Source organism: Colobus angolensis, unplaced genomic scaffold (genome assembly GCF_000951035.1).
Source record: "Colobus angolensis palliatus isolate OR3802 unplaced genomic scaffold, Cang.pa_1.0 Scaffold160, whole genome shotgun sequence".
NCBI lineage: Eukaryota > Metazoa > Chordata > Mammalia > Primates > Cercopithecidae > Colobus > Colobus angolensis.
In genome coordinates, this window is record NW_012114711.1 from 3,433,730 (window position 1) to 3,453,086 (window position 19,357).

General features: G+C 40.3%; 1 protein-coding gene across 3 annotated transcripts in view; it reads left to right on the forward strand.

Moving 5' to 3' along the window:
• Positions 1–6,868: 6,868 nt before the first annotated feature.
• Positions 6,869–19,357, forward strand: part of CHL1 (cell adhesion molecule L1-like) — a 215,521-nt gene continuing 203,032 nt past the window's right edge. For 2 of the 3 annotated variants that reach the window (XM_011937220.1, XM_011937222.1), the window contains exon 1: positions 6,869–7,336. The gene's annotated coding sequence lies outside the window, so the exon portion shown is untranslated. Of the gene's footprint in view, positions 7,337–7,583; positions 8,373–19,357 lie in introns of those variants that run through there. The other variant, XM_011937221.1, reaches the window with a different exon arrangement.

The following is a 19,357-nucleotide window of genomic DNA, read 5'->3' on the forward strand; positions in this document are numbered from 1 at the left end:
CATTTTCTCCTTTATTCATATTTAAGACTTTAAAATCTGCTTAAATTTAGGAATTTCTAAAAATAATTTCAAATTTTATCTTAGATTCAGTGGGTACATGTGCAGGTTTGTTACATGGGTATATTACATGGTGCTGCGGTTTGGGGTGTGAATGATCCTGTCACCCAGGATCATTGAGCATAGTACCCAGTAAGTAATTTTGCAATCCTTAGTCCCCTCCTCCCCTCCCTCATCTACTGGTCCCCATTGTCTAGTGTTGCCATCTTTATGTTCATGTGTACTCAGTGTTTCACTCCAACTTGTAAGTGAGAACGTGGTATTTAGTTCTCTGTTCATGCCTTGATTTGCTTAAGATAATGGCCTTCAGCTGCATCCACGTTGCTCACAAGGACATGATTTTGTTATTTATTTTATGGCTGCATGGTATTCCATGGTGTATATGTAACACATTTTCGTATCCAATACACTGTCGATGGTCACCTAAGTTGATTCCATGTTTTTGCTACTGTGAATAGTGCGGCAATGAACATACGAGTGAATGTGTCTTTTGGTAGAACTGTTTATTTTCCTTTGGGTATAAACTTAGTAATGAGATTGCTGGGTTGAATTGGTAGCTTTGTTTTAAGCTCTTTGAGAAATCTCCACTGCTTTACACAGTGGCTGAAATAATGTACATTCCCAGCAACAGTGTATAAACGTTTAATTTTAGGAAACTTTTAAGATGGTTCCTATATGCAAGTAATAATATTTGAAAATGTGTTCTATATTTGTATTATTGTGCATACACTCAGATAAAGAAAAAGGAATCTAAGTCAATAAGTGTTTCCTGTTTGGAGAAAACTCTACTTGATATACGGGCAATACAAGTGTTATGTATAAAACTCTTGCCTGCTTATGTGTCCTTAAATGTTGTAGTATGAGCTGGTACAAAACTGTCTAAGTGAGAAACACAAAGGATATGGCATAAGAGAGAGTAACTAATTCCTATAAGATAAGGCAAATTTTTCATGTCAGTATAAACAGAAGATTTGGAACCCTTGCTGTGGGCTTACTGTACTGTGGCATAGTGCTATGCATGCCTAAGAAGTTTTGCCTGTTTATCATATTCTGAAAAACAACATGAAAAAAATAAATTGATAGGTCTCATTTAACCCCTGGAAGAAAATAAATCCAATGTAGTGCTTGTAAAAAACTGAGTTATGTTTGTGTTAACACAGTGCATCACATACTAGCAATCTGTGATTTAAGTACATGTCTGCTAATGAATATGTTTATTTTGCAGGAAAATAAAGTTAATTGAAAGCATGAAATATGGTTCCTAAACAATGCATGGAGAGGGCTAATTGGTCCATGGCTTCTTAAAAAAATGGATAAAAATATCTTAAAAGGATGTCCTGTTATATCACAGTTCAAAAGAATAAAGTTCCCGCTCATGTCTATATGTATGCTAAACCTTAAGAATATCTTAAAGCAAGAATAGTAAATACCTAACACATGAGAATTATCTCTTGTATAGTATCAGTGATATTATACATTAATAGGTCACTTTAACCTTTCCTGCTCAGCTCAGATGCAGAGTCAGGATCCTTTGGACTCAGTGTTTCAGTAAGCCACTACCAATCAGTTGGGTTAATTTATGAAAGGAAGATTATTTTGCCCTGTATACATCTCTTACTAAACAACCCATAACAAGAGAGTAATCTTACTTAGAAATGCATCATGGATAAGAATGATTTTAAGAAACAGGAAACCACTGAAACTATTTTACATGAGACAATTTTTTTTTTTTGTCTCACCTATCTACAAGGTCAAGTTGCACTCCAGTTTCAGCTTTTAATAAAAAATAACCTTTCAGTTTATTTGAAGATCTGGGTCTTCAAATATAGTTGTCGAGTATCTATCTCTCTCCTCTTTTCTCTATGGTGACTTTATTCTCAGGAGGGCTCTTTCTAAGTGATGATAAGAAGAAGGGAGTTTCTCCTGCCTTATGTCATACCTGCTGAGCAACCGTGTTTTTTCCTGGTAACTCATGCATAAATCCAAGGTAGGTTTCTCACTGGCTTCTGTTGGGTCTGATGCCCTTCATAGCTTTAGTCCCCATAGACTTAGGAGTAGAAAATATTGGTTTGTCATGCCTGTGTCACATGGACCAGGGGTAACAAGAAAGCATTGGAATTAGCCTCAATTCAGCCACATAACCATAGGAGATATTATTCCTTAGGTCCAGCCGGGCTAAATGAATGGAGATAATGCTTGGCAAGCAAAAAACAACAGGTATTCATGGTAGCTTCCATTCTTATTTTTCTTGACTATTCTTCTGAAATTGTTCTGATGACAGAGATTACAGTTGCATTTGTTAGGGTAAAGTTTAAGCAGTTATAATAAAAGTATCCAAAGGAGATTGGCTCAAATTGAAAAGGGACGTTAAATTTTTTATGGTAGTAAGTAGAGTTCTGATCCTCAGAGTCATGTAGGAATTCAGGCCAGAGTGGGGTTTCTTTGTCATCCTCAACATGAGCCTTTTAACAGTGTGGGTTAGTCAAAAGGACAAGGAGAAGTAAATCCCGATTATCTTTAAGTAGATGAGCTGAAAGTTGCCAACAGCATTTTTCCTCTTGTCTCTTTGGTGAGAACGTAGTCCTAGAACCAAACTAAGTCAACATTTAGTCTTTAGGTTGGTGGCCGTGTGTCCAGAAGGAGAAAAAGAACAGATTGGGCCGGGCGCAGTTGGCTCACACCTGTAATCCCAGCACTTTGGAAGGCCGAGGAGGGCGGATCACGGGGTCAGGAGGTCGAGACCATCCTGGCTAACACGGTGAAAACCAGTCTCTACTAAAACTACAAAAAGAAATTAGCCTGGCGTGGTGGCGGGCGCCTGTAATCCCAGCTACTCGGGAGGCTGAGGCAGGAGAATGGTGTGAACCCGGGAGGTGGAGCTTGCAGTGAGCTGAGATCCCGCCACTGCACTCCAGCCTGTGCGACAGAGCAAGACTCAGTCTCAAAAAAACAAACAAACAAAAAAACAGATTAGTGGGGCCAGAGGGAGTGGAGAACAACCTGTGGCTGCCACAAGATCTTGTTAGTCTTTCCTTTTTCTCTAACATGTTTCTTTGACATTGAGTGGAAAACATACTTTCAAAAACAACTGGAAAAAAAAAACACACAAAAACAAAAAAACAAATGAACAACAACAAAAAACAGAAAAGGACAAACTTAATTCTGGCAGTGTGTCTCTGCAAAAAGATCAGCCCTTATACTCCTGATTATCACTCACTATCTCACTATTCAATATTTGTCTTGTTTGCTGCAACAGAATAATAATAAATAAAATTATCTTCAAATATGGCAGTGGCTTTTCATCCTGTAAAATGTTACACGATTAAAAATTTGGAGATTTTTTTTCAATACATTCTAGGCCATTAACCAGTTGTACAACTCTGATAAAATTTCTGAACCTTACTCTTCTCAGATATAAAAGGAAGCTATGGAAGATTATGTTATCTGAGGTCCCTTCCAGATTGAAAAGATTTCATACCATGTTGGAAATAGAGAAGTTTAGAAGAAATTCTCATCCTCCAAACATATGAGGACTTTCTCCAACAAATAGGAATTCATCCTATAACTCAGTTCACAGGTCTTTGAGATAAGACTTGGCTGCATAGGACTTTGGAGCAAATCGTCAATAAGAAAGAAAACTATCCATTGTAGGCATTGTTGATTGGAGGATGGGAAATCCTTCTGACCTGCGCAAGTAATCAACGGATGCCTTAAAGCGTGAGATTTGAAAATGCTTAACATTATCTTGGCTACATAATTATAAGTTATTAATGGCCACAAAGTTTCTTAGCCTTTAAAAAAAAATCCAGTAAAAGCATTTGATTTCATGACCTCCTAGGGCTGAATCACACATATTAATGATCCATGGCATGCAATACAAGATTTTACCTTTTTATTTGTTCCAGAATTATTGCCCTTTGATTTTTAATATATATCCTTTTGTTCTTGAATTAAAGGACAAGTTAAAGGAGTATTGACTCTGTCAGGATAGCTCTGCAGAATTAATATGGTCTTTTTAGCTTTACTAATATCTAAGCTGAAGTGGCTGCTTTGTACTTTCAAGGTTGCTTTTGAAGGATCTGTTCCTCAGTGGAACATCCTGCTTCCGGCTTTTTATTTTTATTATTAGTATTTTTTATTACAGCAGTTGGCCGGAAAGCCCCTGTTGATCTGGACTACTTGGAACTGCTAGACTGAAATGCCATTTTCAAAACTCCAGCTCTTCTGCTAAACAATTTTTCTAGGAATGATGCCATATCACTAGCTACTTGTATTTGCCAAAAGGCAATACTACTTCAATGGCCCTAGCTCTGGGAATGATACCAAATGATGGTTCAGGAGGGAGGTAGGCAGTAAATCAGCAGGAAAAGCTGAAAAATGCCCCAGTTTTCAATACCTTTTATCTTTTTCCAGATGACTGGCCTATCTCTCTCACCTTCTGCTTCTATTCATGATAGTACCCTTTTCTCCCCTTTTTTGTGACTTGATATTAGTATTTTCCTTTGAAACGGCCTTCCTCAATTATCAGAGAGAAAATTCACACCTTTCAAAGCTAAGGCAATCAAATTTCCACATGACTCGTAAGTATATGTTCTTTCTCTAGCACCTATGTGCAACTGTGGGATGCCTGATAGATTAGGATTGTATGTTGAATGGGAAATGAATCTGAACAAAGTGTCAGACAGTAGAATGGGAGCCAGAGGAAGGTTCCAAAGCAGTAGCAGAAGGTATCTCTAGCAAGCATCCACTCTGGCTGGGGGCTGCCTTCTGGTTCCAGCCTTACTGGAAGCTCAGGCAGTGGAGTTGTGAATTCCTTGGGCCAGGCAAGCCTAGATGTGTTGCTTGCTTGCTTTTGATAATGTATCAAAAATATGAACTCATCCTTGGAGATGACAGCAATGAGGTGTTTCTTGGATGTAGAAATTTAGGTCATCTGTCTTCCTTTTACATTGCCTTAAAAAATACTATTTCCTTTCTTGGTTTATCATTTGCCTGCTTGCTCTTTCTTTCTTTCTTTCTTTCTTTCTTTCTTTCTTTCTTTCTTTCTTTCTTTCTTTCTTTCTTCCTTCCTTCCTTTTCTCTCTCTCTTTCTTTCTTTCTTTCTCTCTTTCCTTCCTTCCTTCCTTCCTTTCTTTCTTTCTTCCTCCCTTTTTTCCTTCCCTACATTTTCCTTATCTCCCTTTTTTCTTTCTTAAAATTTGGTTGCGCAGGGTAACATGTATTGCATACATGCTGACTTCCTTACTGTCCCTAATAAGCTATGTGTGGCTATTATTTCTTCATTTATATGCAATGTCAGAAGCTTAGAAGTATGTTATCTCCCTTTCAATAAAAACTCACATTTAAGAACTGACCATCTTCTTGTTTGGGGTATTGTGGCTTGATATTGTCTAATATATTTTGAGGGTATTTGATTTTTTACAAAAGCAATTGGCCATGTCTATTGAGTTTCCTACTGTACCCTAGCACCCAGATCAGTAATTGATAAATAGTAGGTGCTCAATAAATATTTATTTTTAAATAACGATTCTGTTGTCAAGCAAACAAATCACCAAGAAGGAAGGAGCTATATATTTTAAGAGTACTCTGTTCATCTGGCCAAAAAGGAGTTCTGAGTCCCATGCTCAGGTGATGCTTACCCAGAAGATGGTAAACTCCTGAGACCAACTTAGCTTGCTTGTCTTTCTTTTGTGGTTCCTTGACCTTGGAAATGCTTTCCTACAGGCAGAGTATTCCCCCCTGTTGGAATTTTATTTAATATTCTGTCTTTGTTTCTACTTTAGAAAACATGCCACGTGAATAATGATGCCCCAGGCAAAAGAAAATCACTCCAGCAGTACAATTTAAACTTAGGACAAATCCTGCCCTCACTTGCATTCACAATTTGCCAAAGCAGTCAGTAAGAACTGTGCCCACACACGAACTGACAGAATCGAGGCCCCAAGGCTAGCGATGACGAAAATTTAAAAGTCCATTTACTCATTTTCAAAATATTTTATTCGATTGCTTCTGAGACAGAATCATGAGTTGCCTTCGCTTTTGCTGCTCCCGGTGGTGGCATCCAACTCTGAGGGTAGCTCATCCAACTCTGAGGGTAGCTCTGAGGGGAGCTAAATATCCTCATTGTTCAATGAGCTAGATGAGAACAAAATGAGGCTGTAAGGTCAATCTCACAGCCTTAGTGGAGTAAAAATTAGAACTCAATAATTCTCTTACGAACAAAGAGGACTTGCATTCAACAGAATTTTTAAAAGTGGTATTGTGTAAAAATTTTGGAAAATACCACCATAATGGAAAATAAATTAAAGTGGCATATAAATCAAAAATAGTGCTAAAAATTGTAATTTTTCCATATGAATTTTGGAATCCTAAAATATTTTTATGTGTTTGTGGATTGATAAGGCATCAGAACTGGCTTTTAGCACTGAATATGAGTACAGAAGGCTTTCTTCTCTAATAGTGAATTAATAAAGGATAAGTAGGAAAAACGTTATGAAACAATATGGTAAAATTATGGACTCTGTATTAGGGCAAAAATTGTAAAAATAGTAGAAGGTCTCCAAATTTGTGTATGCACAATTCGACACCGGATGGTTATAGCATATTTTGTAAATTCAATAGTAAGCCCTACCACGCCCTTAAATGAAGGAAAGCAATATCATTTTTAATACGTACATGGCACCACACCCCTCTAACATGCAGCAATGGGAGAAAACCAGATTGGCGACCTGTGTATGGAATATCAACTGAGTGAAACCACCGGGGGGCCGGGGGGGCGTTTCTCTTAAACGTCGCTTTTGCAAATAAACAAGCGGAGATCCTACCTCTTTTGACCAGAGCTGTTGAAAACCACGACCAAAGTTTTTGGCTTGGTCTTTGCTTTCCACAATGAGATAAAGTCTTAAGCCTGTAACTCTCCCTGTCCCACGGGAGTGTGCAAAGGGAGGGAAAATAAGCGGCGTGGGTGAGGGGTGGCGGCGCAGAATCGAGAAAGGGAGGAGAGGCGAGAGCCAGCCTCTGGCAGGAGGGCGTGGATCTCGGTGCAAGCCAGAACAGGTCCAGCCTTCCCGCGGCCAGCGCCAGCAGCGGGAGGGGACAGGCGGGACCTCCGTGGCCAGTCCCGGGTGCGGACCAGCGGGGAGCGGCCGGCAAGAAACTCCCTTGGATCCGCCCAGGGCTTACTGGACCCTGCCCGTCCCTGTCCCAGCTCTCAGCCAGTTTGGGGGAGAAGTTGCCCGAGGGGAGGTACCGGACAGATCTCGTGCTGGAGGCGAAGCAGGTGTGTCGGGGGTGGGGGTCAATTTGCATCTCTCATGCCAGCCCTGGGGGGTCTCCCATGGAGGAAGGGTTAAGGGTTTGCTCCCGGGAGGAGGGGGTCAACGCGTTATAGAAAGGAAATGGTGCGCAGTCAGAGCTCCTTGTCTGAAGTGGGGGTGGTCCGAGATCCCTCAGCATTCACCCGGGAAGAGACACCCCCTTTTCAAGCCCCGCCCCCGGGTGACCGAGGCTGGATTCAGACCGCTCGGGGTCAGTCGGACGGAATACACTGGGTTCCCGAATCCGCCAAGTCCCACTCACTCCCCCTGGTCGCCGGTAGGTTGATCCTCCTATTTCCAGCCTCTCCCACCCCATCCCTCGCTACTCTCTGAAGAGGATTCCAGATCCCCCTGTAGATTCCCGTCCTCTCTCGGGTGGGGGTCCGAGGTCTAGCTAGTTTGGGGGTCAGTCCCGGCCCCTCCCACCACGCCCCTCACGCCCCTGACACCTCCTACTGTGTGGAGCTCAGATCCCCTCCCAATCCACTGCCCCTGTCTGGCTCCTACTCTCAGGAGAGGATTCTAGATCCCAGGGGGGTTCCGAAAATGCCGCCAGCCTGGAAGAGGGGAATCAATGAACCGCGGGGTTGTGAGGTTGGGGGGCACGAAAAACCAGAGAGGGGCTAGAGCTCCACCTCACCAGAGCGCCGAGGGGGCGAGAGGGCAGGCCGGGGGCCTGGTTGCCATGGCTCCTGGTAGCGGAGCCCGGGGAGCCAGAGATGCCAGTCACGGATGGTCCCTTCTTCCTCTTTGTGCCTCTCTCTTTCTCTCGCGTTTTTTTTTTTTTTTTTTTTTTGAGTGTGAGTGTGCGTGGGGAGGCAGCACGGAGAAAGTGATTAATTTGGAGAGCAGGGATTGGAGCCGGGAGGCTGGGGAAAGCCAGCCCCTCCGTTCCCACTCTCCGGGCTCGCTGCGAGCCACACTTTCTCAGTCAGGGGCAGTGCTGGGGAATTCCTGCGAAAAACCACCAGCCTGAGGAGCCGCAGCCGCGCAGCCCAGGTACCCCCTCCTCAGACGGCGCGCAGGGTCGAGCGCAGGGTGGGCGTTCAGGCTGCCGGGTTCGGGAAGGCGGGCAGGGGACGGGGTGGCAGGCCAGCGGCGGAGGGCAAGTGTGCGTCGGCACGGCTACGTGGCCCGGCGGGGAAGGAGCCCCAGGCTCAGCCTCTCCTCGAAGGGCGCCGGGGTCCAGTCCCGCTCGTGGGAGCCGCGGAGCAGCCCCAGAGCCAGCAAGGGGCTGGCGGGCCAGGCGCGTGCGCGATGGCGCGCTCCCGCTGGAACGCGGAGTGGGTGGGGAGATTTGCGCGTGCGCGTGGAGATGGGCAACTGGTGAGCCACCTGGCTCACTCTAGGAGGAGGCTCCAGAGGCGCCCACGTGGCTTCGAATTCCAGCTTCACCATCACTGTGATGTGTCACTTTGGACTAGCCATTTAACTACGTGCCTCAGTTTCCCTTTCTCTAATATGGAAATTATCAGTACCCTCTATATTGGGTTGTTGCAGGACTGGAATGAGATGATACAAGTAATTTAACACCATGCCTGATGCATAATAAGCACTCAAAAGTTAGTTACTGGTGTGATGGCATTACTGTTAGTTAATCCTCAGTTTAATTACATATGGTGCATTCTCATTTCTCTACATTTTCGTTGAAGTCAAAATTCTGCGTTTTCTAATTTTGGAGAACAATCTTAATTAAAATAAGAATATTTTTACTGCACAGTCCAACTCCTACAAAGATCTGACTTGCAGCAGATTGGAAGAGAGAAACTGATCAACTGCTGGTGAAGTTGGCTTTTCAGTATATTGATGGAGAGAGAAGCTTGGAAAGCTTTTTGGGTAAACTTTTGGTGACAAGAAAATAAAAAGTTTATCCCACTTTTAAAAAAAAAAAATCTTTGTATTTTCTCTTTCAGCTGCAGATGTTGCAGTTGGATTTGTCTTAATTTCAGTCTCTTTGTGAGGGATCACCATTTGGCTTTCATAATTTCACTTAGTTACAGAGCCTATGTATACCCCAGCTTTCCATTTTATGACCTTAAGTGCTGCAGTGGATTTACCTTTAGTAATGGCAGAACGTAGTGTATAATCATTCCTTGCAAGCTCCTGAATATTGTGAGCAAATCAATGGAGACAAATAGTTATTACTGGATGGGTGTGAGTACTGACTATGGCTGCTCATTAAAATCTCTTTCAGGGCATGTTTATACCCACTTCACTGCAGCACAAGACTATGATGATGAATATATTTTTCCAGATTGTTATCTGTTGAATGTAGACTTATGGATCCTTTTCTTTAAAGAAAAGGCTATAGATATTTATTGATTCCTCATGGTTATATAGGTCTTCCAATCTATCTGCTGATAAGTAGACTGTACACTGCATGGGCCTAGCTGTAGGTCTAAGAGGAGTTGATATTGCACATACTGTACTTATTACATTTAAGTTAATTCATCTCATTACATGAATTGGTTTTAAATACATTTTTAAAATCATTTGATTATTAAAATAAAGGCATTTCTTGGTGAACTTGAGGCCAGTAAAGCCTGACAGATGTCACCATCACAAAGATCCTTAGTGACCTTTACAAAATAGAGCTCACCCAGAAAACATTTGCTGGATAGAAACCTGATTTTATAGTCGCGTCTGAAATCTTTGAAGATAGGTTATTTGCCCCAAAATTGCTTTGTTGAAATAATTTAGCCTGACTCGTTTTTGTAGTTCCAGCTACTCGGGAGGCTGAGGCAGGAGAATGGCGTGAACCCGGGAGGTGGAGCTTGCAGTGAGCTGAGATCCGGCCACTGCACTCCAGCCTGGGCGACAGAGTGAGACTCCGTCTCAAAAAAAAAAAAAAAAAAAAAAAAAAAACATAAGGGTAATGAGGTAATGATCAAGACTAATTTAAGCTTCTTGTATTTTTAACTGATAAAGGAAAATTAAGTAATAGTTGGGGACTAATGGTGTCAGATTTGAAGGAATGATTGTCAGGAAATACTGAGAGTATCACTTCAGGTACTAGTGTTTGACTTTGCAAGACAACCCTCTCATCCTCACCGTGAATGTGTCATCTTTAAAAGGTACCTTGAGGAATTAGTGTGACAGCTTGTCTGAAATTCATGTGATCATTTACATATTGTTTCCCAGGAGCTTTGGCATTAAATGTTTCATTTATTGGAAATTATTTTGCCCTTTGATTTATGACAGCCAACGGTGCAATAGAGTCTAATGTATTTTAGAAACAATAAAATCAGCTTTTCACCATTTTGTATTTTCCCTAAAAATCTAGCAGTAATACACTTGGAATACTTAAGTTAGTCCAGAGACAAATGGTAAGAGTTGAAAAACATGACAGATTGGGAGGTGTTGAGTCCTGAATTTGGGGACCTAACTGAAATGCAAAGGTACCATCAAGAGAATGAACATCTCTCTGTACTAAGGTTGTTTTCAGTGATGTACTGTATTATCTGATTCAATCAGTGTTCCTTGTTATTTTTTCAAACCAAGATTGAAAATACTATATTTTCAATTATGAGCATTGTGATTACAGCTTCATTCTAACTAATTCATTCTGAAGAGAATGCAATTATTATGGTGATTTACATACAATATGCTAAGGTAACACAGCTAATGAGTGAAAGCATAATATTCTTTCTATTCATTCCTGGAAAAATATTGTGCTAAGCATTCTTTCAAAGAAAAGATTACATTATTCGCTATCATTTTATGTCTACCTACAAGTAGAATTGGCATTGAGCCATTTTCTCTGCTATTAAAGTGAAATCTCTTACATTTTGGTGATCACATGCCTTTTCTCTCACCCCTTGGGGGAGACTGGAAACAATTCTCAATTTAATTAGATATGCTGCTTCCTTTTTTCTGTACATCTTTATCTGAGGAAAGATTCTGTATTTTCTAATTTGAGAGGCTGCTTAACACCTTAAACATTACTAATTACTGCAGTTTATTTTATGTGTGTCGCAATAGTGTAGTTAGTTAATTATAGCTTTCTCATTAGCACCACGTAGAGAATAATGAATTAACACATCCCTTTGATCAAAAGGGATTTAAGTTTATCTTCTGAGAATAAAAGTGTTATTGTGTTACTGAAAGTCACTATAATTTTCCCAAGAAACAAATTGTTTGGAATTCTGTATCACTGCGTTAGGAAGCTCGATGAATGAGTTGGATTGATCACAAAGTAGAGTAGAGCTGTGGTTGCTTGGCAACCTGACATTATTCTGCAATTTCTGGTATATTTATCCAGTAAACTAGAAAATTCTGTTTTGTTAACGAATGTTTTAAGTCAGTGCACAAATAGACCATAACTAATTGAAATTTTTTGTGTTGTGGATAAAAAATGATCCTGCTTACCTTCTCATTATGTTTACATAATGAAAATACAAAGGGACATATTCTGTTTTCAATTTTAAGGCTTTTCCCTGAAATGTTGACTTCACTTTCACATAATTTATTCCTAGTGGAAGAATACAACTTGTATATCTCTTTGGAAGTTAAATTATTAGGGGTGTGTGTGAGTGAGTGTGTGTGTGTGTGTGTGTGTGTGTGATGCTTATATACATAAATTCAGTAAGAATCACAACTGGAGTTTGAGGTGAGATGAATTCTCAAAATTCATAGTTTGCTAATTGAACTGACAATGTGATAAATTTAGGGTGGGCATAAATATCTGATTCAAATGATACTGGCAGATAATGATAACAATAGTAAATGCATTGAACTTGGCCAATATATAAATATATTTTGTGCTTTGACCAGGGTTTCTTCTCCTGGTAGTCTTATAACATTCTCCCTTCTAATGTTTGTTTGCATCTTATTTCCCCTATAGTTGTGGAAGTAGGACCTCTGTTGCCCATCTTCTGATTTACCTCTTCCTAACTCCAGGGACTACAATTGTGCCATTTTCCTGTACAACCTATGAACTTTAGTGTGCATCACAATTCCCTTCTCAGATTGTAAACTCCTTGAGGGCACACTTTTCCTTTTATGCATCTCATAAACTCTTAAAGTGTCTGGCACAGCGGGAAGCAAACTGGTGTGGTGGTTACGTGCCCTGGTTATAAAAGTCAGGCTGCCGGGGTTCAAAATCTAAGTCTGTCAGCTTGCAGGTGTGTGGCACTGGCTTAGTCATTTTGACCTCTCTAAGACTAATTTCTTCTGTAGAAATGGGGAAATAGTCATACCTAGCTATTGTGGACATTGAATGGGGCAATGTATGCAGACAGCTTAGTAGCACTTATTAAGTGCTCAATAAATTTTTATTTTTTATTGTAGTGATAATTATTCTTCTATATCATGCTCAGTATGTGAATGAACAAAGATAGAGGGACAGAGTGTATATGTGTGTGTGTATCACTGTGTATGTGAATAAGTGTGAGCCATGATCAATGGTGGTGTCAAATGGAAAACTGTTGATTCCTACATTAATTATATGTGCATATACCAATAATGATTGTTTCACATATTTACCTTTAGTAATGGCAGAACGTAGTGTATAATCATTCCTTGCAAGCTCCTGAATATTGTGAGCAAATCAATGGAGACAAATAGTTATTACTGGATGGGTGCGAGTACTGACTACGGCTGCTCATTAAAATCTCTTTCAGGGCATGTTTATACCCACTTCTGAATAGGTGTTCTTAGGCTTGGCTAAAATTAGAATCATCTGGAGAGTTCTTTAAAACTGCCAACACAAATCAATTCAATTACAATCTCTGTGGATGGTGACTAGAAATCTGGATTTTTGAAAACTTCTAATGAGATTCTAACACACCCTAATGTACCATCACAGTTGAGAACCACACCTTAGATTTGTGTACATCTTTCATAAGACCATGTTGGGCTAAGGCATTGGTTCACAGTTACCTTGGTGTCATGAAATGAGGCTGAAAGAGAGAAAATGCTTTGGCAAACTTCTGAGGTTTTTCTTACTAATCTTCTTGGTTTAAATAGCACTTTATTCTCTGAAGATTTCAAATGCGCTTTTCATTTACTGTGTTTAATTTCATTTTTCCACCAAATGTCTCTGTGAAGATGGTAGGAGAGAAGTAATTATCCTGATTTTGCAGATGAATGGAGTGAGCTACACTGAAATTAAATGATTCGACTAGATTCATACATTTAGAACAGGCCCACATAACAAGATTCCTGTGACTCTGGGGTTTTGAATATTTCTCTGTTTTGCCTGCAGATTTCCAATGAGGTAGGGGGAGTTATTGTTTTTGGACTAAAGTACTGTGTAAGAAAAAGCTGTAAAATTGAGACTTTCATCCTTTTTTGGTTATAATTGTGCAGTGTAAAGAAAAACAGATTTTTTTTTTTCTTTCTAAGAAGAGGCACTGTAGTCTATATAGGATCCAAACCAATGTCCCTTGGACTTTGAACCCAGCTTGTATAAATATTTCATTTGGACCAAAGAATGTTGAAGACAAATTTCAGCCAACATTTAAAAACTGGAGATTTCATGTAAACATTCATATTTCTGGCTTATCTTAAAAGGCTTGATGTCCTCACAGTATTGGACCTGAATGTCCAGGTATTGGACCTGAATATCCAGGTGGCAGAATGCCACAGGCTAGAACTGAGTGGTTTGTCCCCTTGATGTTCTTGAAAGACACATCTTCGCTGGGTAAAACATGGCTTCCTCCCACTTTCACTTTGTCCCGTTCTTTTATGTAGATCATACTCCAAAGGGATAATTAAGGGACCTTAAAGATGGGCCCACATCTCTTTGGATGGGATTAGGGGAAGCCCACAAGGGCTGCTGAAGCACATCTGGAGCTGTTACTGCCCCTTGTCCTGAAGGGACAATGAGAAGGTGAAGTTCTGGAAGGAGGTGGGAGCAGTAGCTCTGGGAGAGGGCTGTCAAGTAGGACCTATGGCTTTTGGTAGAGGAACATAACTGCTGTCAAATCACAAGACAGTGCTCTGCTTCTGCCCCAAGATTTCCAGTAGCTTCTTGAGCAAGGCAGTAAGAGAGCAAGGGAGCCTATTAAGTGGTTTGTGGAGGTCAGTTCTCCCAGAGCAGAGCAGGATGGAGGAAGACAGAAAAGGGGTCTGAATCTGGGAAGTACATGAGGAATAGCTAGCACATCTTGAAGGCTTTACATTTGTGGAGCGTGAGTAATGGGGAAGGCGAAAGCTAGAATTGACAAAAACAGTACGAAGTAGGGAATCAGTAAGTTTGTATTCAGGAGAATCTTCACCACTTTTTCTTTGTCATTCCTTTCTTCTCCTTTCTTTCATTGCCCGAGGTGGGCATGCTCATATTCAGTGGTGTGTTTCAGCTGAGACTTCTAAACTTAAAAACAAATTTGTCCATTTCGTTGCATTATATATGTTTTCTAAGATGAGAGCTGACATAGCAGACACAATAATGTAAAAGATGTATTCCAGCTTCTATGGTAACGGGTTTGCATTTTTAGCAGAGGTTCCTCCCTAACAAAAGCTTTTGCTGTAAGTGGTGATTCTACTTGGAGGGATTGTAGTTATGATGCCTGGGAAAGTGGAGATGCCCTCAAACGTCAGTCGTCAGTCTGGCAGCTGCAACTCATGTAACCTGGATGCCTGGATCTTTGGAGGAAGTATCCTTCTTCTTTGATATAGTTGTATCAGGACAAGAACGATGAAGGAATAGACCAGGATGCCAGGACGCACTGTTTGCATCCTAATGTGAGGAATTTTATTTCCAGGGACTAAGCAATGTGTTTCCCAGAGTAATAGAATGTAAGTGGATAAAAAGAATGTGGGGATTTTTGTGATCTGTTGCTGTTAAAGTTGTTGGAAATTTGATTTTTTATTGCATTGAAAACCTTGCTAAAAACTGTAAAGTGACAGAATATTAGCTTATTATGGGATGCCTTATATATTGGTTATGTTCAAATGAAATAACACATCTCATGTGCAAAAGGTTCAGGGGGAAGATAAATATAGACTCTGATACTGGATGCTACGTTTCCATCCATTCAGAAGATTGCCTCTGAAGATTTCTATTTTAAAAAAATCGTAATATCTTGCATTATTTGAGTGCTTTATGCTTTTCAGAAAATTTTTCCATGTCATCTCATTTGACTTTTACAATAACATAGTGAACAAAAGGAAACAGGTAGTTAGCCCATTTCATAGATGAAAAAAACTGATGCAAGATCAAATAGTGAACTTCGCTATTTCACCACACTGCCTACAGTAGTGACAATTACAATTAAATTTTAGATATCCTAATTTGTAACCCAATTCATAGCCCACTCTATTGCTCAGGTTTTTCCTTCCTTTATTCTTTCCTTCTTTTCTTTTCTTCTTCCTTTCTTCCTTCCTTTCTTCCTTCTTTCCTTCCTTCCTTCCTTCCTTCCTTCCTTCCTTCCTTCCTTCCTTCCTTCTTTCCTTCCTTCCTTCCTTCTTTCCTTCCTCTCTCTCTTTCTCTCTTTTTCTCTTTCTCTCTCTCTTTCTCTCTTTCTCTCTTTCTCTCTCTCTTTCTCTCTTTCTTTCTCTTTCTCTCTTTCTTTCTTTCTTTTTCTTTGTTGTTCTGTTGCCCAGGCCAGAGTGCAGTGGTACAGTCTTGGCTCACTGCAACCTGTAACTCCTGGGCTCAAGTTATCCTCTCACCTAAGCCTCACAAAGTGCTGGGACTACAGGCAGACACCATCATGCCTGGCTAATTTTTAAAATTTTTTTGTAAAGATGAGGTTTCACTATGTTATCCAGGCTGGTTTCAAACTCCTGGCCTTAGGCAATTCTCCCACCTCCCCCTTGCAAAGTACTGGGATTACAGGCATGAGCCACCATTAGCAGCCCAGATTTCCTCTATGGAAGAAAAGAGCAACATTATATAACTGATGGTGAATTTTTTTTTTAAGGAAATCTAGAGTCACTGTATAAATTGAGAGTTGTCTAGGGGAAAGATTGAAAATGTTACGAGTTGTATTTTGAGGGTTGAATGTAGTCCTGGACAAAGATAGGGAGATAGACTTTTCCAAAGCATCCTGAATTCTATGATACATGTTCTTATGTGTGTGTGTGTGTGTGTGTGTGTGTGTGTGTGTATGTCCTATGAAGCATTGTGACCAGTCATTATAAAAAGCTTTTATTGATCACCACTTTCTGCTAGAGACAGGACTGAAACTGTGCCAGGCAGATACTTAAATAGCCACCATTGATCATTTATCAAGTGTTTATTATGTGTTTTGCAATCCCCACATCAGTGACTTGAGGAAAGTACTATTATCATAACACCCATTGTAAGCTGGGTCATGCAGACACAAAAGGGTCATTGTCCCATGTCACACAGTATGTCTTGCAGTGCCAGAGTCAGAATTCAAACTCAGAAGTGTCTGATTTCCAACCCCAGCAGTGCCCCCTTGATTAGCAGGATTCTCCAGCTATGGTCTTCACTATGGACTAACACTCTTTCCTGTTGTCCATCCAAACTTACCTGTTCTGTGTCCCATTATCCCAGGTAAATATGTGGAAAAGTAGACATAAAGGAATCCTACTGAGGTATTAGATGATAGTGCACACCTATTCCAGGAATGATGGCATTTAACATGAGATTTTAAAAACTGCCAGGCATGGTGGTGCAAGCCTGTAATCCCAGCACTTTGGGAGGCTGAGACAGGTGGATCACTTGAGGTCAGGAGTTGGAGGCCAGTCTGGCCAACATGGTGAAACCTCGTCTCTACTAAAAATACAAAAATTAGCTGGGCATGGTGGCATGCCTGTAATCCAGCTACTCAGGAGGCTGAGGCAAGAGAATCACTTGAACCCGGGAGGCGGAGGTTGCAGTGAGCCTAGATCACACCTCAGCACTCCAGTCTGGGTGATGGAGGGAGACTCTGTCTCAAAACAAACAAACAAACAAACCACCTTAATGCAACTTTGGGAGGCGGAGACTGGAGGATCCCTTGAGGCCAGGAGTTCAAGACCAGCAACATAGCAAGACTCCATGTCTACAAAAAAAATATAAATAAATAAAAATAAAAATTAGCTCGGTGTGGTCGGGCATGCCTATAGTCCCAGCTACTTGGGAGGCTGAGGTGGGAGGATCATTTGATCCCACGAGTTGGAGGTTACAGGAAGAAGACATTTGTGTTCTCTCCAAAATCAAGGCATATAAGCATTCAATGCTCTGACTCTTCCTGCACCAGACCCTGGGCATCATTATATATACAAATGAAACTTTACCCTCATTATCATTTTTTATTTCTTGGCATAAATGTTTCTGATACTCTATAATATGAATACTCATGAATTTCCCTCACTTCTGGGTGTTATATGTAACCAATTGCATTTCATGGTTGGCATTTCCACAAAGGTGTGAGTATCTGCTATTCCCGATTAAAATAGAAATTGTTGGCAATGGCAGATGCCACATCTCAGCCTTGCTGTTCTTGAAAATGGCTTGAAAATGACACTGATCATAATGATGGCACTGTCTTTATTAGCAGCTGTCAATGAAGATAAGGCTTTGGAAGAAAAAATGCAACTCTATTTCAGGCACAGCCAATATATTTGGGAGTTTTAAGAGGTTTTTGACTTTTTTGTTTGGGATATTTACAAGCAAATGTTCATGTATTTTAAAAATATGCATAATATAAATAGCATTCTCAGATGCTGAGTGGCTCCAAAAGGCTCCTTTTTGTGTACTAGAAAGCGGCAAGAATAAGTTTGTTTCCTGCTTTGGCTAGACAGGAGATCCCACTTCCTTGTATTATACACAATGGATTTTCTGTAAAGCTTTTGTTTGACCCATACCTGCTTCTCTGGAATACACAGCTTGGCTTCTCAAGAAGTACGTTTATTTCTGTGTTGTAAATTCAATGATTTTTTTAAATCTATAAAATGCATCTGATGACATAGTGGAGAATTCATGCATTGGATTAAAATTGGATTTAAAGATGTAAAGAATCTTTAAGGCTTTATACAATGGCAAAAAACTGAAAACATTGCCCACAAGGGTAAACATATAGACAAATAATAACAATTTTAATATCTATCACCTATATTTGCATGAATAATAGGCTATATTGGGTTATTTGTTGTTGTTCACTAATTTGAGGACATATACTATTTTCTATAAAGAAGATCTCAGTGAATAGATAAAGATAGCGAAAACAAGCCTTTTTAAATTTGACCTTGACCCCATTTTGCTTCGTGACCTCTAGCAATTCTCAGAGGAGCAAATTTCAAGGGGTCTCAACAGTCTGCTCTTCCCATGCATACAAGTTTCTGCATGTAATTGATTTGGGCTGAATAGATTTTGAACACAATTGATTTGCTTGAAATAACATTAAAGGACCAAGCATTGAGCAATTCAGGTGCAACTCATGCACACTTCTGAGTCAAGTTCAAATAAATTGGATTTGACCTTAATCACTGTCCCCTCAAAAAAAGGGCTGGCAGTCATCAGAGTGAATGCCATCCAATCAATTATAAAAACTGATATGAGTGGTTTAGATCAGAAATTGATCTCCATACACTAAATCTTCTTTTGAAAACTTGTTATGAACTTCTGTTTTCCTGTTTCACCAGCTGTAAACTGAGGAAAGAAACATTTACTGCTGCCTCCCAGTGGCAGTTGGAGGATTAATGAGCTAATATTTGTAAAGTGCTTTGAAGATTAAGGTGCCAGCTATTATTATTACTAATAAACCATTTTTTTCTGCAGTGTAATTTTGGACAGCAGCCATTAAAAACCCATTACTGTATTTAACAGTAAAACAATCTGCCACAGCCTAGTATTTACTGCCTCAATTAAGCACGCCTTCCATTTCCTTTGCCCCTCCAAATTCAGAACTGTCAAGGAGAGACAGAAAAGTATGTGTCATCATTTCCCAAGTTCATTGAAATACTAGGTTTGGGTTGTTTGATTGTCTCGGCAGAAAGCTAGGCTATATCCTCAGTGGGAGACTAGTTGGGCTACACTTTTGTTTCTGTGCCTTATGAAGGGAACAGAAGGCTTAGTTCTTGGCCTTTAT